Here is a 25,129-nt window from a genome sequence, read left to right as displayed (position 1 = left end):
ACTTCAAACCTGTGACTATCACTGTATGTAAATTATATCTCAATTTGTTGAGAGAGGGTCTTACTATGTAGTCCAGGATGGCCCCAAACTTGTGGTTCTTCTGTCTCCCAAGTGCTAAGATTACAGGAGTATATCACCATGTCAGCTATATCTGAATTCTTTTTTATATCTGAAAAAATTTATGCCAAAGTATAAATAAAAATTAAGGAGGAGGCAGGGGATAAATTCTGAGGGTAGGCTGTGCCAGTCACTAAGTAGACCACTGGACATTGCTTACAATATTAGATCCTCACAATATCTTATAAGGTAGGTATAATTATTACTCTAATCTTTCAGGTGTTGAAACTGAAATTCAGGTGATAAAATCCATAGCAGTTTGCACAGTTGGGAGAGCCACACCTTACAGTCCAGATGGAGTGATTCACCCAGGGACTCTCTCCGTCTGCTCTGTGAGCTAATCATTTGGATGGTTAGGAAAACTGAGAAAATGCATCACTGTACGCTTGAAGAGGGAAAGATGGAGAAACAGCCATAACTTACTGTGGTGTCTGCTGAGACATCTACTGAAGACCTCACTTCTTAACTCAGTACTAGAAACATTCATTCACAAACCCCAGCAGCTCGAGGCGTCAGCCCACTGTTGTTACAGCAGGATCATCAGCCTGTGTGAGAGAGAAAGAGAGAGGGACCTTTTGTGAGTCACTGACCTCTCCTTCCCAAGAGACACTATGATTCCTCAGGCCTTTGTAGTCACTGGTTCTGGTCTAGGATAGGATATTTCATGACAAGATGTTTCCGTCCTCACAAAACACACTCTGAACCACCCAACCAGGTCTGTGGATCTTCGGAATAGTTCTAAGACTCCTTGTGAATGTTGAAACCTCTCTCACAGGAAAAATGAGCATGTACATATACGTGCAAACTAACATTACAATTTCGAGAGGGTGTGAGTTCTCCTAAAGATCGCTGAACTACCCTGGCGTATATGAACAGGAAGGTGGGTCCCTAAACAGGAGTTGCTGGGTTTGAAGAGCTGATCGTTGGAAGAGGAGAAATCTAGCCTGTGCTTTCATCCTCAGCCGAGAAATCTAGCCCGTGCTTTCGTCCTCAGCCTTCCTGGCTCAAGGACTGAATTGTTAAGACTATATGCGAATGCAGCATGTGGGATAGTGGCCGTCCTGCCTGATTAACATTGTCACCAAGCGGTCCAGAAGACTGACATATCGGAAGATAAAATCCAGTGTCTCTGTGCTGGTTTTGTGTCACCAGTTAGTTGCCTTGTCTCTTTTCTCTCAGCAGTGAATAAAGCTTTCAATGTTTCCAGGGTTGGCTTGAAAGCTAATGTCTTGCATCACCTCATCTCCACACGCTAGGATGCCGCCGGTGTCTACTGCGGCAAAATGAGAGGGAAAGAGGAACTCTAAACAGCCTTCCTCTTGTCTTCGAACACTCAGTTCCTAGTCATCACTTAGACCTCCACTTCAGTACCACGCCCTCAAGGACACACCAAGGACCTTTAGATGTCCTTGTTTTTTCTTTCACTGGGGACCTTCCATCACTGCATGTAATATTGGTTTGACATGTTATCCATCTATGTCCACATCTCAAATACCTGTCTGTCCGTCTTTCTACCTATCTATCTCAAAAAACCATAAACTTCCTGAGAGTAGGAAGCATTATTTCATTTTCCATGCATCCCTGTTGTCTGGCACAAGGTTGGTGTTTAGTTAAATGTTTGTTTGAATGAGTGGATAGAAGTAAGATAATGAGTCCTAGTTGCAGGAAGCCTTGGAGTTGTATCTGGAAAGCTAATACCTGCTGACAGATAGTAGGAAGCCTGTATCCTCGGCTACATGACCTCATCTCACCAGGGGTTGTGTCTTATAACTCTGGCATTTCAGGGCAGTTCTCTTCATACCTACCTTATTTCATGGGAATTCATTGAAACCTTGAGTAGTTACTATTCTACATCACGTAGTAGTTCCAAATGGGTACAGAATCATAAACCTGGATTGCCTATTGGCTAGCTCTGTTACTGCTTTTTTTCCTTTTTTCTTTTGGTGAGACAGTGTCTCATTAGGTAGTCCAGGCTGGCCTCAAATATAAGATCTTGCTCTAGCTTCCAGAGTGCTAGGATTCCAGATGTATGCCACGATGCCTGGATGACTCTGTGATTGTGGGAAAACGATATAATCACTCTGATCTTCGGTTACTTCATTCTATAAAATGAAGGTCAATTAAATCTTCTTATAGGATTAAGTAAAATAATCTGTGTGAAATCAGAAAGCCTGTTCATAGCAGTTGCTTAATCAGTAAGCATTTTATTATTATCTAAATTGAATTCTTATGAAATAGGAGGAGAATTAACCATCCTTAGGAATAGTTCCCCAAAGAGTTAATATAAAACACCTTTCTTTTTGGTTTCTCGGAAAGCCTGCCAATAAGGTGCCTTCAGAGTTGATATGCTCTGCAGATTTGTTTAACATCAATTCCTTTGTGCTCCCTGAATATAGTTTTGGGTCTTACAGTGATGTGTCAGTCTGAATGAGGATGTCCTCCCATAGGCTCATATGTTTGAATACTTGGTGCCCAGTTGATGGAACTGTTTGGGAAGGATTAGGAGGCGTGGCCTTGTTGGAGGAGGTGTGTCACGGAGGGTGAGTTTTGGGGTTTCAAAAGCCTCCTGCTGTCTCCAGTGCTCTCTCTGCCTCTTGCTTGAAGATCAAGATGCAAGCTCTGAACTGTGGCTGCTGCCATGCCTTTGCCCCACCATCGTAGACCTTTACCCTCTGAAGCAGACGCCAAGTTAATTAAACGCTTCCTTTTATAAGTTGCCTTGATCACGGTGTTTTATCACAGCCACAGAAAAGTCACTAAGACAAATGGCTCCAGGTCTCTAGCAGCTTTTACAGCCTCCTTTCAACACCACCTCGCACACTGGGGAAATGAGCAGACTTTTGTAAGAGACTGACTGATGGTGGCGGCTTTTAAACGCATAGAAGATTCCAGACCAGAGAAGCATGTCAACAAAGGCTGGTGTAAGAAGCATGTTTTTCCACATAGTTATGGCATGGTGCTTGTCAGGTTAGGTCAAGTAGCTGAGGGTGATAGTTGCAATAAGTGAGTCTGGTGGTCTCTCAGCGCCCGAGGAAGGAAGCAATGTGGTGGAGCAAGCCTTAAATTCCAGTATCAAGTTGTGGTGATTTGACTGAGAATGGCCCCATAGGCTCATATGTTTGAATGCCTGGTCTAGAGTTGGTGGAACTATTTGAGAAGGATTAGGAGGCATGGCCTTTTCGGAAGAGGTGTGTCACTGGGAGTAGGCTCTGAAGTTTCAAAAGCCCATGCCTTTCCCAGTTAGCGCTCTCTCTCTCTCTCTCTCTCTCTCTCTCTCTCTCTCTCTCTCTCTCTCTCTCTCTCTGTCAGATCAGATGTAAGCCCTCAGCTACTGTTACAACACCATGCTTTGCTACCTGCTGCTGCCATGCTCCATACCGTGATGGTCCCGGGCTCTAACGCTCTGGAATCACGATTAACTGCTTTCTTTTATACATTGCCTTGGTCATGGTGTTGTGTCATGGCATTAGAAAAGTAACCAAGATGCAAGTGGAAGCCTCCGGCTCCAATCCTGTTTCTCCCATCACCCACTCTTAGCAGAAAGTCTGGTTTCTTCCACCAGTCTTTTCAGCATAAACCCTGGTGTCCTGAGGTCATACGGAGACTTACTGCGCTCCTCGAGGGGTTAACAGAAGGCCGATAGCCTCATTGCTCAGAATCAAAGCATTTCTCAAGTCATCAGATTCTCTGTAGAACATGGATAACTTGAAAATAGTCAAACTCCGAGGGTGAGTTACAGAAGCTAGGATGATACCTCCTTGTTTCAACTATAGCTTAGACCATTTCTCATCCTCTCGCCCCAGAAAAGAACACGTAACCCATCTCAACAGTCTCATTTCACTGTCCCCAAAGCAGCTACCAGCACCCCACTTGCTTCAGGTACAACTCCAAGCTCTTGGAGAATAGAAACACCTGCCTGACCCGTGGGCAGTCGGTTTCCTTTAAAGAAAATATGTTTTATATTCTAGAAGCATTCCAACAACAAATTCATTTAAAAAAAAAGAAACCGATTACACAACCCCCCTTCCCTAATGCAAACAACTTTTATTTTCACGTGACCCTCTTCGACCATCTTTGTTGGCAAAAGCCCCTAAAGAAGCCCCCCCTTTTTTTTTAATGATTTTTTTGTTGTTGTCACATCATGAAAGTCTGGAGAAAAAAAAAATCTCCCAAACTTTAAGTGCTTCCCATTAGTTAGCGTGAAGTTTCTACCATGACCAAAGGCAATGAGAGACAGTCTCGTGGTGTCTCTGTGTTTCATTTCCTGCCTTCTCCTCACCCATGGCAGCTGATCCTGCTCCTATCTGAGGGCCTGTGAATGTGCACCCCGCTGTCAGGAGCAGGAAACTCCCCCCAACAGTCACCAACTCATTCCTGTCTCTGCTCAAATTTTCTCCTTAGGGAGGCTTTCTTTGATTACTTTCTAGTATCTTCCATTGATCTCTATCTGAATTTAATTATCTTCATAGAACCTATAACCTCCACACACACTGCCCCAGCCCCTAGAGCAGTAGTTGGCCCAAGAGAGGGCCTCATCTGCCTGCTCAATGATGTGTCTGCCTGTGTCAGCAGAGATGGTGGGGAACTGGCTGCCTCCAGTTAGGAGAGGGGATTTAGTGACCAATGGGGAAATTGGATTTGATGGTTTAGAGTCCGGTTTCTCTGCTGTACTTCCCTAATAACCCATGATAAATCAACAACAACAACAACAAAATACCAATTTCCCCAGAAGCCTCTATACAAATAAGAAAATATGAGGCTAGGGAGATCATTGTGTTGGTAAAGGGTTTGCCATGCATGCCCAGGATCCTGAGTTGGGATACCCAACACTCATGTTCAAAGCAATGTATGGCAGGATGTGTCTACCGTCCCCGTGCTAGTGAGGCAGAGGCAGGTGGATCCTGGAACTTGCTGGGTAGCCGGCCTAGACAAATTGGTGAGCTCTACGTTCATAGTCCCTCTACTATATATATATATATATATATATATATATATATAGTAGAGGGACTATGAAGACGGCTCAGCGATTAAGGGTGCTTACTGCTCTTGCAGAGGACCTCAGACTTGGTTCCCAGCATCCATGTCAAGCGATTCACAATCGCCTTCATTTCCAGGGAACCTGATGCCCTCTAGTCTCTGAGGGCACGTGTACACATAAACTCACACAGGCATGCACACATAAATAAAATGAACAAATAAATTTAAAACATATGGTAGAAAGTAAGAAGAGGAGATATCAGATGTCAATCTCTGGCCTCTACACGCACATATACATATGTGCTTGTGTCCCTGTGCACACATACATACACACATGCATCATATGCAGAAACACACACACACACACACATACACACACACACACAATAACACTGTCAAACAATTAATTCGCTGTAAGGTAGTTGTCCAGCTAACATATCAATGTATCACCAGAGGGCAAGTCTTCTAAGAACATTAATTGGAGGATATGGCTTAGTATGCGATATGGTTTGAATATGGTTTGTCCTTTGAAATTCACGCTGGAGTTTGATCTTCACTGTGAAGCTTAAGCTGATTGTTTAAAGAGGGAGCCTTGGGAGATGAGTTGGGTTTGGATATGGCAAGTTGGCTAGAACTCCAGGGATTGGATCCCAGTGGCTTTATAAGAAGTCGGGATGGGGGTGGGATGGCTGCCTGTTGCCTCAAGATGCCCTGTGCTACCTTGGGACTCTGCCAGAAAGGAGGCCATCAACAAAAAATGGCTCCTCCGACTTTTACCTCCAGAACTCTGAACCAAGAGAAATCTCTTTTCTTTTACAAAGTAGCAGTCCTCAGATATTTCACCATAGTAACGAAAGCTCTGAGGGACTCAGGGAGTAACCCACAGCAGGCTGGTTCTGACAGACTCCAGAGTCCTCCCTGGCTGCCCTGCAATCCAGAACCTGTCCTTTCTCCCCTCTCCTTCCATCCTGGCAAAGGTCTCTGGTCCTCTGCTTAGATCCTCTAATATGGCCAGGCTCTTAAACACGCCCATTCTCTACCCTTAGGGTAGGATTCTGAAATAAGATGCCCAGACCACCTGCTTCCAAGTCACACCGGGCACTTCATTTTCTGTGCTTCGTAGGCATCCCTCATCTGCAGCCTGGGAGTTTCTGGGGTGGGGCAAGGAGCACCGCGCCTTAGAGAGACTATCTGCCTCCAGTTCTGTGTGCTCATCTTGGCGGCTTGCCCCTCCCCCCCCCCCCCCCCCCCCCGACTCTGTGTTGAGTCCCAGCTACCTCTCACACCCCAGGAGAGTGCTCACCTTTCCTTCACAGACGTTTCCTTTTTCTGCCGCAAACACTATTCCTAGAAATAAATCCTCCTGGCACTCTCGTTGTCTGAGAACTGCCTCGGTCCCCGCCCCACTTCCTGCCCCCCAAGGTTTTGTGATCTTTGGCTTTTTCCCCCCTCCTCTCTCTCCCTGGAGGATGGGTGGAAGGTGGGGCTTCCGTCGTCATAAGGAATTGAGCAGGCTGACACCCACCACGGGGAAACACAATTAAGAATGTTCACAGCAGGAAGGCTGCTCTCCGGGAAGCACAGAGAGCTGTCAGGACAAGTGACCTTTCTAATCACGCCTGACATTTCACAGCCTTGAAGGCGGAAGAGCTGCCCTTATTCCGGAGGCGCGATGTCGCTCTGTGTCACCCCAGACACCTGCGTCTGAGGCTGCGGTGACTTGGCCTCCAGCCGCGCAATGAACCAGAGCATGCAAAGGGCTTTGTTTCCCTCCGGGGAAAGAGAAGACGCTGAGCCAGAGACTTAGGTGGATGGCAACCGCGTCTAAACCTGGGACAGAGAGGCGCTGGAGAAGAATATCGCCTCCCCTGAGTAACAGCCTGCTCCCGAGGGTTCAGCAGGCCAGGCTGATCAAACAACGCCCCTGGGGAGGAAACCAAAGAGGATTACCTGCCAGCCCCAAAGTACTGGCTGCTGTGACTCATGTTTGACCCATCTCAGTATGAAAACAGCTTTGACTTATTTTCATATATATATGAATATATATATATATATATGTTCTAGAAAAAAACACAGAACATATATATATATATATATATATATATATATATATATATATATATATATATATATAAAGAAAAAAGTAAAATTACGTTTAATCTTATCAGCCAGATAACCATTGTTAATATTTTGAGGACAGCTGTTAAGAGTGGTATCTTAAGCCTGTAATCCCTGCGGGGGCCAAGGTAGCTCTCAGGTTTAAGGCCAGCCTGGACTCCTGAGCAACACTGTGTCTCAAACAAAAAGCAAGAAAGAAGAAAAAGAATATTTTGAGGAATGCACAACACACGATATTTTTAAAAAGAATTTTTTTATGTGCACAAATGATTTGCCTGCAGGTATGTAAGAGGTCTACATACATGTCTGGTGCCCACAGCGGCCAGAAGAAGGTGTGAGATCCCCCCCTGGATCTTAAGTTACAGAGAGTTATTAGCTGCCATGTGGGTGCTGGGAATTGAATCTGGCTCCTCTACAAGAGCAAGTGGTTCAACTCTCTAGCCTTTGAGTGGGTATTTCTGTGTGTGTTAGAATTTAGAAGATTTCCTGTGTTTATTGGCCATTTGAGTTGTTTGTTTTGTGAATTCTCCTGACCTTCAATCCCCTTTTGGGAATGCCAAAACTTTCTGAAATTTAGTTTTAAGTAGTTTCTGTATAGTAATGAGAACTATTTGTTATTATTATTAAAACATTTTTATTAATAATATTATTTGCTATTAATATTATTGATACTATTTATTAATAATTAATAACTGTTATTAATTGTTAGAAAAAATTACATCTTTTCTCTCTAGTTTATCAGTACCTTCATTTTCATGGGGGTTCTACCATGAAGACATAAAAACCTTCTGATGTTGTCTGAATAGCATAAGGTTTTAGCTTAAGAAAAAAGAATCATATTTATAAATGCCTTCTTCACTCTGTGACACTCTGTCTCTTTATTCAGTATTTGCTTCCCCAGCAAGACTGTAAACTGTATGGAGGGCAAAAATAAGTCTTTACTGTGTTTTCTTCTTGTGTGTTGTCTCTCAATTCCTGGGCTCTTTTGGCCACTCTTCCCGCTGTCTGCAATGGTCTTTGCTCCTTCTCATCGCATGAGTAGATGGCATCTCTGCAGAGAACTCTTTCCTGGTTAGCCTCTAGGGAAGCTTCCACCAAGCCCGTTCTTCTCTCTCCCGGCACTCTTGTTTCCTCTGTGACCTTTGCTTTAAGAAGAAGCATGGTCTAGTTTGTCTATTCAATATTTGCTTCCCCAACTAGAGTATAAACTCCACGGAGGGCAGAAGTCATGGCTATTTTGCATTCTAAGCGCCTAAACTAACATCTGGCATACGGCATAAACACAAAAGGAATTTGTTAAAGGTCATTGAATGTTAAGTCCGTCTAAAATTTATTTTGGTATAAGGTATGCACTAAAGATTTGGCTTAAATTTTTCCAGATGGTATCTTGTGATCACAGGGCACAGCAACAAAGCAGACCAGCTCTCTGCTAATCCTCATTTCATTTGACCCCAAGAAATGAAATCCAGGATGCAGGAGGGGGATGGAGTTACTGGCCCTCACTCCCTCCAGGCCCATGGACCTCCTTCCTGTCTTGGCAATGACTTTCCTGCCTCCATTATTGTCTTAGTCTATGTGCTTCCCCACAGGCTTATTTCGGGGCTTAGCCTAGAGAGGATCCTTAATTAATGATATTTACTCGCTGATTAAAGTCACTCGGATGGCGGGGAAATCCGAGGCTCTCTCTGGTGTGTTTCATCACAGTAGCCTCTGGAAACCCTGAGGAACCTCTCCTCTCTCCACCACGCCGCAACACTAGATTGTTCTGGGCCCTTCAGCACCCGGCTTTCACTTCTCACAGTTGTGAACGTGGCGACAGACCCTGGAGGTCGTCAGAGGAAAAAGGGGGAAGATGGCCGTGCCCACGCACGCGAGATTTGGAAGTTTCAGGAGCCACATCATGTCCCATCCATTTTTTCCGTCAAAGCTGGCCCGTGGGGCTCATGAGGTGGATCAGTGGATAAGGGTGCCTACTCCCAAACCCGACCACCTGAGTTCTGTCTCCAGAACCGGTGTAAAGGTGGAGGAAGAGAACCACGTCCACAAAGTTGCCCTCTGACCTCCACACACGTTTTGTGGCATATACCCCGCCTCCACTTCCTGCACACACACACAGTAATAAAATAAAAATAAAATTTACCTGTGAGATAGCTCCAGCAGCTTTACAATCAGGCCTCAGGAGGTCATAACTTTAAAATTTTATTATCAGTAAGTTTCTTTCCCAATTTATTAAAATGTTAATACTAGATATAAAAGAATCTGTTTCTCACCATTTAAACCTTTTGTTTGTTTGTTTGGTTTGGTTTGGTTTTTTGAGACAGAGTTTCACTGTGTAGCCCTGGCTGTCCTAGAACTCACTCTATAGACCAGGCTGGCCTTAAACTCAGAGATCTGCCTGCCTCTGCCTCCCGAGGCTGGGATTAAAGGTGTGCACCACCACCACTCGGTCCATTTAAAACTTTTAATGAACTCTTAGTACCCAAAGAAGTCCAACTTACTATTAATACTAATCCTCAAAGGATAACATTTAAAAAGGAGAAAAAAAATCAACTATCATTTACCTTGAAACAAGGACCTCACAAAGAAGAGTCAATTGTACACTTAAAACTTATTAAATGTGGAGGCCGAAGAGACGCTCAGTGGGTGGGGTGCTTGCTGCCAAGCCTGATGGCCTGAGTTCAATCCTCAGAGCGCAGTGGGAGAAGGAGAGATTTGACTCCTAAAAAGTTGTCCTCTGACCCCTACTTGCAAGCTGTGGTTTCTGTTCCCATGCTCACATATGAAATTAATAAGTAAAATCGTAACGCTATTTAACACTTCATCTTTAATCCTTCTAAAACCATTTAGAGTGGCTTCCTTAGTAGCAGTTTTTTGTTTTCATTTATCTGTGGTCGAGGCAGAGAGCAGCACATCCTTGCTAACCAGCAGCCATCAGGCAAAGCACGCTTACGCTTCTTCCACGCTGAGTGAGAGGTCAACTCCTCCACACCCGAGTTTTTTGTTTGTTTGTTTTGTTTTTATTAATTTTTTTTTAATGCCGAATGCCTTTTATTGAAGGACGGAAGAGGTCTTAAATACGGGCTTACAGTACAATGGGAGAACCCTGGAGGGCAGAAGTTCTACTGATGTTTTATAATCTTGCATCTAAGCTGTTAACGCCCAATATGCAGGATACACAGACAAGGAACTTCCCTTAACCATTCAGGAGGGTGGAATCCGGTAGGGAATTAGCATAGGAAGGATATCAGGGTCAAGGTCAGCAAGCAAGGCAACAGTTACTCAAAACGGGGGCCAGGGCCCTATAGGTCCCCCCCTTTTACTAAAAAATGAGCTTCTGACTTAGGTTGCGTGGGACGTCAGCAGGTCACCTTCCCCGTCATGGAGACACCTGCCCAGGCCACACAGGCACTCTGTCTTAGGTTGGTGAGTGCCCCCCAGGCATTACCCATCTCTGAATACTCATTATCATATAGGCCCACACCCGAGTTTTTTGGGACAGTGCCTCAAGTAGTCCAACCTAACTTCAAACCCACCATGTAGCTGAGGATGGTCCTGGTCTTGTCTTAAACACCTGGTCCTCCTGCCTCCCTCTCCAGATATCAACTTCCTTGTTCTTTATAATTGGAGGAGAGTCATAGCATTAGAGTAGACATCGGGAAATGTTGATTGCGCAGTTGTAGAAATCATTTCCTTAAAATGAACATGAATACTAGATGAGAATGATGACAGAAATAACGTGTTTATTTCAGTGAACTTTTTGCACATGTAAAACTTTGGTTAAATTCCACCTTTGGGATCCTAGACTTTGCTTTTGTCTTATCGTGGGAAACACAAAGTCTCTTGCAGACACTAGTAATTTCAAGATGAGAGAGGGTCAAAGGGTGCTTCTGTTGGTTTAAATAACAGCCAAACATTCTTCACATAGGGGCCTAGGATGTGACTGTTGTTAATACGGAGTCTTTAATGATAGAAACATTATTCAACTAAAAATATAATACAAAAAATTTCACCCAACTTATTAAATCCAAGAACATCCAATTTTGTAAATAATGAAAAGATACAACTTAACTCATTGAGCAAATCCTGGGTGCCCCTAATTCATCCATTATAAAATAAGAAATTAAAATGATGCTGAATGGAAGGTTGCAAAACAAGTGTTTCACAGTCTGGGTGGAAGAATAAAGAAATATGTGCCTAGACTAGGATTTCCCAGGAACCTTCCAAATGTTCATACCCCAGGGACTCAGTCTTCCTTCTGCAGATCTCAACTGGAAACGCTTACCTCATGGTTCTTTGGTAATATGTGACTTTAAAGTTTAGGATTCTAGCCAAGGTGGGCGACCTGGAGCAATGCTTCCGTGGGTCATTTCACAACAAAGGATATTCTCTCAAATCTCAAAAGGATCTGGACTTTGACTCTAGTTTTTATTTTTTTTATTTTTTTATTTTATTTTTTTTTTTTTTTGGTTTTTTGAGACAGGGTTTCTCTGTGTAGCTTTGCGCCTTTCCTGGAACTCACTTGGTAGTCCAGGCTGGCCTCGAACTCACAGAGATCCGCCTGGCTCTGCCTCCCGAGTGCTGGGATTAAAGGCGTGCGCCACCACCGCCCGGCTTAGTTTTTATTTTTAAATGTTTCATAAGAAAAAAGATCATGAAAGAAATATCCAAGTGTTAACACTGCTTGTCTCTAGGTGGTAGGGTTATATGTAAAAAGTTACAGTTACAATTTTCACCAACCAGAAATCAAAGATGAGGAACTTTCCTTGTGTGTTCCATCATTGTCAATCGATTTACAATGCAAGCCTTTCAGTCCAACCAATCAGATTCATTTGTTCCTTCTGTGGTTAGGAACAGCCATAATGTTACTAAAGAACCAAAGAGGCATCATGACTCTTTCTATGGTTTAGGGAGGAGGTTGGTTGGCCATTGAGAAGTTCTTAGCTCCCCTAGGGCTTGGGCAGCTGAATCTCATTTCAGCCTGCAGGTAAAATGGAGTCTAAAGTCAAAATGGCAGTCCTCAGGCCAAGGTGCTTTTGCCTGCTCCCTTCATTCCCCACTTGGCTTGTGACTAGCGAGACAAATTTTGGTCCAAGGGCTCAAATAAGGGGTTGTACTGTACCCTTAGAATCATGAGCTTGGGCTGGAGAGATGGCTCAGAGATTAAGAACACTGGCTGTTCTTCCAGAGGTCCTGAGTTCAATTCCCAGCACCCACATGGTGGCTCACAACCATCTGTAATGAGATCTGGCTCCCTCTTCTGGCCTGCAGGGATACATGCAGACAGAATACTGTATACATAATAAATAAATAAATCTTTTTTAAAAAAGAAAAGAAAAGAAAAGAATCATGAGCTTAACAGCGCCTACACAATCTTGAACAAAGTGTTCAATGGCATTGATAACATGAGGGGCAAACAGTAGAACAAGGAAGAGGGAGGTTAGGGGACCTACCAGACTTGTGACGAGGGTTCTCAATCAGTGGGACCAGTGGACAAGTGATTCGTATCAGTTGGAACTTTTTCCTCCTCCCTAGTGAGAAGATTTTCTTTAACTTTTCTTGAGGTCTTTCTATAACACCTGAAGGGTTGGCATAAATGCAATATGCTTCTCCCAGGGTCATGCATAAACCTCCTTCCCTAATGAAAAGTGGATTCAGATCATGGTGGTTTTGCAAGACCATTTCAGCCAGTGTGTCAACTTGATTTTCTAGGAAAGAGATGGAGGGATGGAGATGGGAAATATCTCAGTCAGTTTGCTCACCTAGGAGCCATCGGTTGTGGTCCCCAGTGATTAAGGCTGTTTTCCCAAGGGCTGCTGACCCAGCAATCCCTGCTCCTATCAGAAGAGGGACAAGTATAGGAGGTGCATAGTAAGCCTGTAGCCCCCATATGTATTCTCCTTGCCTCCCCTCCATAGTATAGGACTTGAGGCACAATATGAACCAATCACAAAGTTCAGGCTTGTCTTTCAGTGAAATGTCCTAGGGAAAGGCAGGTTGTCAAGCCAAAGGTACAGGCAAACCAAGTTGAGGTAGGGGCCACCAAGAGGGTATTTTGGTTTAGGGCAACCTATTCATAAACTGTAGGTTGATAATAGTTTGGGGCCATCCAAGAGGGGGTTAAAACGAACAGACCAAAAAAAAAAAAAAAAAAAAGACAGGGATCAGTCTGGCATCAGTCTTATCTCTAGTGGGTTGCACTGGTCCTGTTAAACTGTCCATCTCCTGGCATCAGTGTTGGATCTTTTGTCAGGAACACGTTTCAGGTGGGTGTGATGTATCCAGAAACAAATGTCGTTGACTTTGACAGTAGGAGGAGTAGTCAGGATCACAAAGTGAGGACCTTTCCAGTGGGGGCTGAGAGTCTCCTTTTGATGATGTTTCATCCAGACCAGGTCTTCCGGTTGGTGGTCATGAGGTTTAACAGGTAGCTGATTGTATAGTGGCAGAGCAATATAACCAGAAAAGCCTAGAATGCATGCTTCTCAAGGTAGCTAGACTAAGCCAATTCCATGGCTCTCTGCAATTTCTTCTCTCTTTTCTATTGTACTTAATAGCATTTGAAATCTTATCTATGAACGAATATGATTATTGTTATCTTTTCTCCAACACCATTAGAAAGTATACTTTACCAGAGACAAGAGTGATTATTATTGAGAACAGTCACGGCAAGGTACGTTCCTCTAGTGAAAAGTTCCATCTGAAACTGGTTCATCCTTTAATATGAAGCTCGTGAACAAGGCAAGCCTGTCTGCCCTTTCTTAACAATAGATCTGGTAACTTTAACTAATGAACTGACTAATGAACCAACAAGGTGGCCGTAGCCTCGAGAGAAGAAGCTAATTGTCTGTTATTGCCCAGCTAACAAAGCTATAGTTCTCTTAGCTGTCAATGTCAGAGATCTGACATCGGCCTGAGCCAAATGATCCTGGTTTGTTTTCAGTTATTTGTTTTAGGCTATACTTTGAAAACATATAAGAGGCTAGATACAAATTTTCCTGTACTTGATTACATTAGTACTTAGTATGACTCATGTAAGTGTAGTTCGGAACATCTCCAGGCTTAAGCGTCTTTAACAGTTTTACAATAAGTTAGTCTTAAAAATGATAATTTCTGAATTGAAGCTCTTTCAGTATCAAGATAAGACTTTTGACTTATAAACATAGTCTACAAAGGGACTTGGAACTTTCCTGATCCTTACATAGTGTACCATTACAGAATAAAATAGTTTTTTTAATATGACTCAGTTTACCAGAATATCTATAGCTTACAATGCTAACAAAAACAAGGAAGTTAGACATATATCTTTAAACCAGTTTTTCCAAGCTTAAATAAACCTTAGCTGGGCGGGTGGTGCATGCCTTTAATCCCAGCACTCGGGAGGCAGAGCCAGGTGTGATCTCTGTGAGTTCGAGGCCAGCCTGGTCTACAGAGTGAGATCCAGGGCAGGCACCAGAACTACACGGAGAAACCCTGTCTTGAAAAACAACAACAACAACAACAACAACAAAAAAGGAAAATAAACCTTAAGTAAGGAGAAACATTTTGTAAGACAATGGTTTTTTTTCATTTTTTTTTAATGGGGGGTATGGTGCATTGTTATGCAAATATCCGACATGCAGGCAACCCTGGACTGCTCCTGTAAAAAGGCCTTTAGACCCCAAAGGGTGAGAAACTGCTGCAAGTTCTTTACCAGACTATTTAAGATCACTGTCTTACTACCTCATAAAATAGAAATATCTCAGTTTCTGTTGCTTAGCAGCTGTGACCCTAACTTTAGTTGGCCAGTGACTACATTGTCACTGGTTTGGGATCCCAGTGTAGTCTTGAGCCTTTCTCTGGGTGAGCCTTTAAGCATAAGAACCATGTTTTGAAGTGACATATTTCCTTTGACAGAAACAGTTAGTCAGAAGCAGAACTGAAGAGGTTAAAAGGCAAGGTTAGCACATTTGAACATTTGCCCAGAACCACAGACATTGATGGATTAGGTCGTTGTTTTAAGATTACCTATGTAGCCTTCTGATTATTATTAACCTGTGTTAAAGTTATAAGTTAGCTCTTTTTGCTACAAATACTACAGGTTTTTAACCACACCTAGTAATGTGTAAGCCAGTGCTTTCTTAGCTGTTCTGGTCTTGTTCTTTCTGACCTCCAATTTTATTATTTTTTATTTCCCCGAGACAGAACTTCTCTGTGTAGTTTTGGTGCCTGTCCTGGATCTCACTCTGTAGACCAGGCTGGCCTCGAACCCACAGAGATCCGCCTGGCTCTGCCTCCCGAGTGCTGGGATTAAAGGCGTGGGCCACCACCGCCAGCCCTGACCTCTGCTTTTTTAACCCAGACGTAGAGACTTTGAAAGCAAGTCTGGGTCTGAAAAAGGGTGGGCCATCATTCAACTCCAGAGTCAGCGCTTTAATAAAGCAGAAGAGCATAAAACCATTTTAATATCGCTCATACCCAATTGACATTTGAATCCCTATCACATTAGTTCCAATGGCCAGAACTCCTAGAGATAAATTCTGAGTCCCGGTGGCTGGCTGCAACAGTAACAGCTGAGTTGTAATTTCAAAGGGTGTGAGGGACACGGAATTCAATTCCCACGGTGTTGTAATGGGAGGGGCTCCCTACTTCCCTGCCGGAGACTGTGGGTCTTTAAGCTACCCACTGATCCCAAATCACAGTCTCCAGCCTTGGCTTAAAGGAGCCAAGGTGTAGTCCTCCAAGAACAGCACTTTTTTTTTTAATTTTTTACTTTATTTTATTTTATTTTTTTTTAAGGTTTTGAAGCGCTGTAGTATGAGATCTAGGGGCGTAAGATGATGAGATAGTTTGCCCCATAATCTCAAAGTATAAAACAAGATAGAGACCCACACAGAAAAGCATCATCGAAAAACAAAACTGACAGTTATAAAGAGACACTGGATGCAGACCACTGAGATGAAAACGGACAAATAAGACAGATGAGGCAAGAATAAGACAAGCGGGCAGGAGGGACAAATAAGACAGACAAAACTTTGGCCAATAAAGACACCGTCCCGGTCTCATGGCCTGGGACCCAGATCCAAGCTGGGGAATCCCCGAGATCCTGTCCCATGTGGGTCACTGATTCTGGGATACTGCCTCACCTAGGACAGATCCGGGTCTGGGACCCCCTGGGGTAAGAGAGGCGTGGCTTCCCTTCCCAGACTCAAGGAGTGCTGCCGCATCTGACTCCATATTGAGCCCAAACCCTGGTGCCAAAACATTACCTGCCCCCAGGGGACTCTGGCTCTGCCTGTGAGACATCTCCATCCCGTTCCTCAATGGGGCATCTCAGTGGAACCTCAAAATGTTACACCTAACCGTTATGCGTCACAAGGAAGGAGAGAGACAACACTTATGGGTTCCGAAGATTTTATTAAACCACCACGTAAGCGGGTCACTGATCAAGGCTGCAGGACAAGGGCTTGGGAGCCTTTTTTTTCCTCCTGACAGTCCCAAGCAGGGACAGAAGTGGAGGTTATAAGCACAAAAATGATAAACATTTGTTGCCAAGTTACAGTTACAATTTTCACCAACCAGAAATCAAAGATGAGGGACTTTCCTTGTGTGTTCCATCATTGTCTACCGATTTACAATGCAAGCCTTTCAGTCCAACCAATCAGATTCATTTGTTCCTTCTGTGGTTAGGAACAGCCATAATGTTTCTAAAGAACCAAAGAGGCATCACGACTCTTTCTATGGTTTAGGGAGGAGGTTGGTCGGCCATTGGAAAGTTCTCAGCTCCCCCCTAGGGCTTGGGCAGCTGAATCTCATTTCAGCCTGCAGGTAAAATGGAGTCTGAAGTCAAAATGGCAGTCCTCAGGCCAAGGTGCTTTTGCCTGCTCTCTTCACCACAGCTGACTAAATTACACTTGTCTTGTTAATATTTTTCAAGTTCTTTACAGTCAAATATGACTTTTTTTTTATTTTAAAAGAATAGACAAAGAACTTTAGGCAACTAAGGAATGCCAAGAGGGAGAATTCGCTGTCCTGGGCATGAGCCCCTTAATAGGTTATCCAATTCCAAGTGGTCATCCCGAAATCACATCCATATACGAAACACTAAATGGACACGGCACATTTTATTTATCTATTTCTACATTTCTACATGTATGTAACAATAGAGAAAAAGAAGCCATGAATTTGAGAGGGAGTGGAGGGACATGGGAGTGGCGGGAGGGAGGAAAGGGGAGGTGGGAACTGATGTAATTATATTTTAATTTTAGAAATACGCCTGAAAATAAAAACAATGATGAAAACCTAATTTCCTGCTTATCTCCCATATCATACCTTAGTAATGTTAACATGATCATGGGCTATAGCGAGTCTTTCTCTGTCCTGTCAGCCATTTCCCGAATAATGACTTGGAAGCTCCTTATTAATTATGAAAGCTCAGCCTATCACTTAAGCTTATTCCTAACTAGTTCTTATAACTTAAATGAACCCATTATATCAGTCTACGTTCTATCATGTACCGCCCACCCTGCTTCCTCCCTGTCTTCTTGAGTCGGTCTCGTGTGCCTAGATTCCCCCTCCTGCTTCCTCTCTCTGCCCTGAAGTCCCACCTATCTCTCCTGCCTAGCTATTGGCTGTTCCACTTTTTAATTCCACCAATCACAGCAATACACCTTCGAGCGGTGGACAAATATCCCACAACAATGGACCACAGTCACTAGAATCCAGAAATGTTTGTGACTCTCATGTCAGCCAAATGCCTACCATGTGCAAGGTGAAGCCCTTAGGGACATGCACGTCCAGAGACATATAAAGGGAGGTTCATGTTGAATAGACTCAAAACCAATGACCTGGGGAAATCTCAAATCCAAACGTAAGCTCCGGAAGCCAGCCTGGCTGCCTTGAAGCAGAGCAAACCCACTCTGTGTCGCCCTAGAAGACAGTACCAAAGGCTGAGGGTAACAGAGAGCACAGATTTCTGTTTAGAGTAAGTATCAGCTGCCTAGTGACTGCAGTTGCCCTCAGTGAAAGAGGGACACTCATGTCTGGGGCCAAGGCTAGATACGCACTTGGCGGCAACGCTAAGAGATACCTTTTTATCACAGAGTGATCGGGTGGGTAAGTGCCTCCCTTCTCAGCAGACCCATAATTTATCTATCATCAAATGGAGAGCCTGCTGATGGCACTCTCCTGCCCCTGTCTCCCAGCCTCCTCTTCTGTTTTCAAGAAGGGACCAATGCCATTTGACACAGGTGACACTTGTTTGTGGCAGAGACAAGATGGGCTAGTCCTCTGGGGTTAGGGAACAGCTATAACAGTTAGAGCTTTTTTGGTGGCAAGTGACAGAAAACCAACAGAAACTATGTCACACAAACCAGAAAGGAATTGGCCAACACTCGGGGGAGCCAAAGGGAACCAACTGTGTACTGCATGGGAGGAACCAAGGGCTGTGTTTCTATTTCCAACCCTTGATCTGTGGAGCAGAGTTTGGCTACAGGAGAAATCAGGCCTGTTCGTGTGGAAACAAGAAGGCCTCTGACAGCCTGGAGTTTATGTTGCCCTTCTGACTCATTACCTTCAGCCCTGATTGAGAGGGTTCTGCCCATCCAACTTAGGAAATGGCCTTGAGAAGACCAGCTTCTAGATCTTGGTCATGTGACCCATTCCTAACTCAATCAATGTATCCCAGGAACAGGGGTCCTTGTATTAGTTAAGGTTCTTTCTGTATACACACTCAGGACCAGGATGTCCTGGGAACAGATTAGCCTTCTGTGGACACCACATGGGTTGAGCCAGATATGGAAAGGATGTGTCTATATGCACTGTAAAGAGAGCTTTTCATTGTTAAAAACATTTAGGACAAAGAGATGCAACCACGATCATAGGAATGTTTTTCGTGTCCACATCACGTGGTAATCCCTCCTCTTTTCTATCCTGAAATCCTCCTGTTGAAGTTTCTGCCCATGGTGTTCCGTTCTGTCTTCAAGATAGATTTCAATCAAAACCTCTTCCTTGGCAGACACACTGTGAGGGTTAATTAGGTTTTCCAGAAACCATCTGTAGAGTGCCATGGGATCTTCAGGACCAGATGCTGTATGAAGAAAGCTGTCATTAGAGATGACTCTTCATTTTTATGCTTATGAGGAATGCAGGTGGGGTGCGGATCAAAGGTCAAGGAAAAGGAAATCTACCAATGACCCCAAACATTATTTTGACTGTGACAAGCATTCTCTTCCCCTTCCCATTATTCGTAGCTGCCATCCACAAGGAGCAAACATGAAATCCGTGAATGGGTTTGCATCTCCACACCCTTCTCAGAGAGGAATGCTAAACTTGGGACCTCGGAGCCAGGAGTAGCTAAATGGGCTGTGAGCTCAACCAGGATTGGCACCCTGGTGGATTAGCAGCTGGCTGTGTTGAAAGGCTTTCCTTTTTTAGCTCAGGTTAACGAGCTATGAATGATACATAACTGTCTGGGCAGTGTGAGAACGCCACAGTCTAGGCTTCTCTGTCAGCCTGCAAGATGCCTTTCTGGGGACTGTCAGAGGTGAATGCTGGGAAGCCTAGTGGGTCCAGGAGAGGCACATCTCAGGGTTCAGGAAGGAAAGCACAAGCAGGCTCACAAGCCATCCCTTAGGCATGATGGGGCACAGAGCAGGGGGCTCTTCTGTGCCATCTGCTCACGTAGGTTCTCATGCACCCATCAGCAGCATTCACGGTGACTCAGGAAATAAGTTTCTGCAACTGGTCTGGCAAGGCCGGAAGTCCAGGCTGAAACTATGTGTGCCCAACTGAAAAATAATTTTTGAAATGTTCCCCCAACTTTTAATTTTAAAGGCCTTCAGAACATTATAATTCATCATTATATTGCACGATGGTGTTTTACCTTATTATATTGTATGATGGTACACATTTGCAATCCTCCACCCCCCCCCCCACCCCCACCCCCATCCCCACAACATTGGGACAGTGGAAACAAATGGATCTCTGGTCAACCAGCCATGCCTCATCCGTCAGTTTCAGGCCAGTGTGACTATTTATTTTAAAAATGGGGGATGGGGGTGGGGTGAATAGCATGTGAGAAATGACGCTGGAGGTTGACCTTGGGTTTGCATACCTGCACACCCATGCATATACGCACTGTGATGGTTTGAAAGAGAATGGCCTCCATGGACTCAGGGAGTGGCACTGTTAGGAGGTGTGGCCTTGTTGGAGCAGGTGTGGCATTGTCGTAGGAAGTGTGTCACTGAGGTTGGGATCTGAGGTCTCAGATGGTCAAACCAGGCCCCGTGGGGCATTCTCTTCCTGCTGCCTACCAGTCCGTATGTAGAACTCTCAGCTCCTTCTCCAGCACCGTCTCTGCCTGTGAGCTGCCGTGCTTCCTCCCTGTGATGATAATGTACTGAACCTCTGAACCTGTGAGCCAGCCCCAATTAAATACTTTCCTTTATAAAAGTTGCCATGGCCAGGGTGTCTCTTCACAGAAACAATAGAAACTCTAACTAAGACACACACATCAAAAAAATGAAAAAGGTAAAATCTACAACATGCTTATGTGTTTTGACTTGGAAGTAAGAAGAAAGACGCATTACACACAGCTTCAATTCCCCCTTCTTATTCCAGCCGGAAACAAAGGCTGATCTTCTACAACTGGGTATGAGTGGAACAGGTTCTCTATAGGAATCCCTTTCTCCTGAGGATTGAACCCTCACATGACAAGGAGAGCATTGCATTCTGGAACTTCAAGATAAATACAATAAAAAGCAATGTGGCAGAAAAGTAAAAAATACAAAAACAGCATTCAAAGGCAGAGCAGTTGGATGACCTTCATTTTGATACATGCTACTACTGTCTCTGTCCCCTCTTTCGATGTACGTACCTATGTAGGTGTGCACAGAGATACACATATATGTCTACACATCTGCAATGACATACATTTTTCTCTGAGCCATTTGAGGAAAAAAATTATACACTTTATGGTATTTTACCTTTAAATACTTCTCTGCGGTCCTCTGGAGAACAAGCTCGTGAGGCTGGTGAGATGATTTAGCGGGTAGGGACACTTGCTGCAAAGTTTGATGACCTGAGTTCCATCCCCATTATATCAATGCTAAAAAAAAGAATATAAAATCTCTATAGTCGATGATTTGATTATCTCCATAATGCCCTCTAAGCTGATTTTCTTCCTCCCATCTCTTCTGCTGCCTTTTCTCTCTCCCTCTCCACCTTTGTCCAGCCCTCAGGATGTTGGTAGGTGTGCTGTTTGGGAGGCAACATTTCAATTGGGCTATGTGTGTTCATTCCGTCATGGTCGCATCTAAGTTATAAATGAATGAATTCTTTGCTGTGTGACCTTGAAAGAGTCACTGGATGAGGCGGTGCCTCATTTAGCCATAATGTTACATATCTCCCGAGGTGGTGGTGACAAGCGACAGCTGTAATAACTGGAGTTCTCAGCATGGGGACAGGCAAAAATCAGCACTGGGAAATTGCTTGTTTTGCCGTTAGCTTTATAATTGTTGGCGCCATCCAGAGCCTGAGGGATCCTGATCCCAAACAGGCTCAACTTCCTGGAAATTTCCACACTCCCTAACTGCAGTCTCCTCCCCGGCAAGCCAGGGATCATCCCTAAATATCTGCCAGGGTGGTGGGGAGATTCAAATCAGAACCACCGTGATCCATGGCACAGTACAAACTGCAACATTATTATTTCCCGAGTCTGCATCCTTGACGTTATTCTCAGTAACAAAAAAATTCAAAGTGAGACAAAAATGAAATCAGCACCCACCCAAAACAACAACAACAACAAAAACCTCATTTCAACTGTGTTTAACCAGTGTAGTCATTTTCAGACTTTAATTACCTTATTTTCAAGTGAAAGTCATAGAACCTCCAAATACTACATTAAAATAGAGGCACCCAGAATGAAGTTTAGGGTCAGTCCACCCCTCTAGGGACCCTATAAAGAGGACGCAGAGAATGTAAGAGTTGGGGGGGGGATGGAGGATGCCAAGAAAACAAGACCCTCCTAATCACCATGAGCAGAGCTCATATGAACTCACAGAGACTGAAGCAGCATGCACAGGGCCCCGCACGGGTCTGCGCCAGGTCCTCTGTGCTTAGATTATGGTGTCCAGTTTAGTGTTTATGGAATTCCTGAGTGTGTAAAGAAGTGGGCCTCTGATTCTTGTGCCTTTTCTTGGGTTCTTTTCCTTCTGGTTTTTTTTTTTTTTTGCCTTGTCCAACTTCAATTTTTTTTTTATCATTTTTGTTTTATCTTCATATATTTTATTTTGTTATATTTTAAAAAATGAATGAATGAATGAATGAATGAATGAATGAATGAATGAAAACCTAGCCACTAGGGTAAAGGTTAACAACTTATACCTGCTGGGAGAGGGAAAATCACTTTTCTCCAATAGAGTGACACTGGGTATATCAAGTGCTCCAGGACAGGCCTCAAGTTCAGGAGTAATTGACCAACATATAATGGACTCCAGAGTTTCTGTGTGTGTGCTTTTATTTGGCTACAGTTTGGTGGGTTTTGTTTTTTCTTTTTGGGTGTGGATTTATTTTGTTTTCTTGGTTTTGTTGGGGGTTGTTGTTGTATTGGGTTTTTGTTTATTTTTTGAGAAAGAGCCTAAAGTTAGGTGGGTATGGAAGGAGAGGGGATCTGGAAGGACTTGTGGGAGGGGAAGAATATGACCAAAATATATTTAAAATTAAAATTGCTTTAAATAATATATAATACATATATATACATACATATACATACATACATATATATTTAAAGACCACCCCTGAAGGCTCCCAGGACAGACCCCAGGTGCTGCAGTGGTAAGGCCTCCCCTCGACACCTTCTCAGAGCTAAGCCATCATTTATATCATTTATTTTGTACTTCTCCTTCCTGGCCCATTTCTGATGAGAAGTGATAATAACTGTAAACCCCAATGATAGCTCGCTCAGTTCATTATTAATCATTATTAATTGCCTATGAAGATCTTTCCTGGAAACAATATTAAATGACTTACGCAGCAAGGCCGACTTGCCAGGTCACGCGCTGAGACAAACAAAGGCTGTCTCTGGCAGAGCAGTGCCTGCTGAGAGCCCTCATACCTGGGTGGCACGCATCCCAAGCAGAGGCTGAGTGTTCCTGAAAGCCCTCCCCGCAACACACACCCTGCCCCAATTGGCAAGCACCCAGCTTTAGTCCTGGCGGGCGGGCAGCGCTTCGTCTAACACTTCGACCCACGTATTATTTCGACCCAGCAGAGCTTTTATGGAAAGCAGTAGAAAACCAGGGAGAACCCAGTTCCTACGGTGTGCCAGGTGGATCGCCTGCCTCTCCCCAGCAACCGCTCTCACACCGACAGGCTGAAGAAAATCCCTAGTTAGGCGGTGGCTTCTTCAAGCTCTGCCAGCCTTAGCCAAGGGGGACTCAGACCAAGACCTTTTTGGGTTCTGAAGACTATCCACGCTCAAATGAGAAGGCTGTGGAGTGATCCATTTTCTTAGAACTTCCAATGCCACCACGCACGCTACCTGGCATCCATGGAGCATTGCCATAGTCATCTGCTGTGGTCTTGCCAATAATCTTGTGAACCAAAGCACTAGTAACATCAGCCAGAGCTTCTAGGTTACCATGTGTCTAGTGCCATCCCAACCACTGGCTTTATATTAACACCTGTAGTCTTGACCATGGCCATGTCATATAGGCGCTGTTCCTATGACTGCTAAGGATGAAGAAGAGCAGAGAAGTTCAGTAGTACAGACAGAAGAAATGTTGTATAGCCTATCATTGGCAGCGCTGGGACCTGAACCCAGGGAATCCAGCTCCAAGATTAGTCTCTTACTGATCACTAAAGCTAAGTGAGGATTAGCTACTAGCTCTAGTTTACAGACAAAGGGGACTAAAAGTTTCAGAGGGTAGGTGACCTGCCCAGGATCATTATAATGGTATTCATTATAAGAAAACATACTAGAGGGATAAGGTCACTAAATTGTGTGGACAAGAAGCCAAAAATCGGTTTACAAATAATAGTCTTGTTCTATTGGTTGGATGAGGCATGGCGGATGGTTGAATTCTGGAAGCAAATCTAAGGGTAAAATTAAGAAACACTGATAAGGAACTAAAGGCACAGACATACTGTGGGGGAAGGGGGCATATTTATGTGTGCATATATCCATGGAGGTATACATATGGAGGTCAGAGACCAACACTGGGTATCTTCCTCAACCATTCTTTACTTATTCTTTTGAGACTGGGTCCCTCCCTAAACCTGGGGCTCACTGATTTGGCTAGAATGGCTCGTCACTGAGCTCCGGGGATCTTCCTGTATCCACTCCCCAGCTCTGGAGTTACAGTTTGACACTGTATCCACTCCCTATCTCTGGAGTTGTTACAGCTTGACACTGTATCCACTCCCCAGCTCTGGAGTTGTTACAGTTCAACACTGTATCCACTCCCCAACTCTGGAGTTACAGTTTGACACTGTATCCACTCCCCAGCTCTGGAGTTACAGTTTGACATTGCCATGGTTGGCTTTTTAGGTGAGTACTGGGGATCTGAACTCGGGTCCTCACGCTTGAATGACGAGTCATTCACAGCCCCAGACACATTTGTGCCAGGTAATAAACTTCTAGGATTAGGAGAGAGATGGGAAAATCCTGGTGGGGCTCCTTAGATGCCTGTAATCCCAGCTTTAGATCAACCCGAAAGTCCCAACTGTCAAGGGTTAGAATTTCCAAATGTAAGAGCTGGGCCATACTGGGAACACAATATAAGTTTCCTTGAAAGGCTGGTGTGTAAGATGCTGGGGCGTTTCTAAAGGGAGAGAGACAGCTGGCTAAGAGGAGGGGTTCAGAGAGGTTTGGCACTTTCATCCGCAGTGAGGGCAGCCTTGGCTCCTTTCTCTAGGTATCATCTCTCTCTTCACCCCAGCA

General features: G+C 44.1%; 1 protein-coding gene and 1 long non-coding RNA gene across 3 annotated transcripts in view; one reads left to right on the top strand and one right to left on the bottom strand.

Annotated features, from left to right (window-relative positions):
- The window catches only part of LOC128117659 (uncharacterized), a 49,938-nt gene extending 42,849 nt beyond the window's left edge, over positions 1–7,089 (bottom strand). For both annotated transcript variants that reach the window (XR_008220879.1, XR_008220880.1), the window contains exons 1-2: positions 6,398–7,089; positions 541–662 (exon numbers count right to left, since the gene is read on the bottom strand). This is a non-coding gene — a long non-coding RNA (uncharacterized LOC128117659). The remainder of the gene's footprint in view (positions 1–540; positions 663–6,397) is intronic.
- Positions 1–25,129, top strand: part of Marchf4 (membrane associated ring-CH-type finger 4) — a 122,297-nt gene that overhangs the window by 45,710 nt on the left and 51,458 nt on the right. The window lies entirely within an intron of this gene.

The sequence above is a fragment of the Peromyscus californicus genome, unplaced genomic scaffold (genome assembly GCF_007827085.1).
Source record: "Peromyscus californicus insignis strain IS unplaced genomic scaffold, ASM782708v3 Scaffold_21__1_contigs__length_65335640, whole genome shotgun sequence".
Taxonomy (NCBI): Eukaryota; Metazoa; Chordata; class Mammalia; order Rodentia; family Cricetidae; genus Peromyscus; species Peromyscus californicus.
This window is presented reverse-complemented; position numbering and strand designations above follow the sequence as displayed.